The sequence below is a fragment of the Corvus brachyrhynchos genome, unplaced genomic scaffold (genome assembly GCF_000691975.1).
Source record: "Corvus brachyrhynchos isolate BGI_N302 unplaced genomic scaffold, ASM69197v1 scaffold721, whole genome shotgun sequence".
NCBI lineage: Eukaryota > Metazoa > Chordata > Aves > Passeriformes > Corvidae > Corvus > Corvus brachyrhynchos.
The window spans coordinates 68,670-69,161 of record NW_008235982.1 but is presented as its reverse complement, the minus strand read 5'-3'; positions in this window follow the sequence as shown (position 1 = coordinate 69,161).

Sequence of the window (492 nt, the reverse complement as noted above, 5' to 3'; positions counted from 1 at the left end):
GGGGCTGGGGAGCGCTGGGGGCACAGGGGGGGCACCCCCGGTTCAGCTCTTGGGGCACTTGGCAACCCCAGTTTAACCCTTTTCAGCACCACTTTTAACCCGTCCCAGACCCATTTTGCCCCGTTCCAGCCCAGTCCACCCCATTTCACCCTTCTTGTTTTCAGTTCTCACCCTTTTCATCCCATTTTGCCCCAGTCCACCCCAGTTTTATTCCAAATTTGTCCCTATTCATCCCATATCACCTCATTCCACCACCATTCCAGCTCCATTTCTGTGTATTTTGGGCCACTTCAGCTCAATTTTACCCCATTCCAGTCCACTTTAACCCCACTCCCACCCCATTTCTGCCCTTTTTGGACAACTTTATCTAAATTTTACCTGCTTCTTGCCCATTTTAACCACATTTCACCCCACTCCAGTCCCAATTAAGACACAGTTTTCCTCCCGTTTTTCGCACCTGCTGTCCCCCGGGGCTGGGCCCGGGCTGGGGGG